This window comes from Papaver somniferum, unplaced genomic scaffold (assembly GCF_003573695.1).
Source record: "Papaver somniferum cultivar HN1 unplaced genomic scaffold, ASM357369v1 unplaced-scaffold_31239, whole genome shotgun sequence".
NCBI lineage: Eukaryota > Viridiplantae > Streptophyta > Magnoliopsida > Ranunculales > Papaveraceae > Papaver > Papaver somniferum.
The window spans coordinates 577-1,000 of NW_020642418.1; positions in this window are offsets into that span (position 1 = coordinate 577).

The window sequence follows — 424 nt, forward strand, 5'->3', positions numbered from 1 at the left end:
AGATTCCTAAAAGCTCAACTGACTTGTGATTAGTGGTGCTGTAAGAAGACCACTAATGCTAGGGGTCATTGGTAGTTCTAAGGGATTAACCAGCCATATTAGTTAGAGACCTAGAAACCTAAATGACCTGTGATTGTTTATGCTTTAATCAGATAGACAATGCTAGGGGTTAATCCAAGGACTTTAGGTAGTTAACTAGACACATGACAAGGTTAACCTAGGTGAACTAGCTAGGTGAAGGGAATTCTCATCCATCTCCATACACTTCATTCCCATCCACAATTTCTCTCCCATGTTCTGTTTTGGTTACGTTTTTCTTATCCTTTGCCACTGATTTTTCTTTACTTCACTGCCTCTGGCTCCATGCCATTGTTTTCACAGTTATTCCTTGGTTCACTATCTCACTGCCACTTAGTTACTTGTT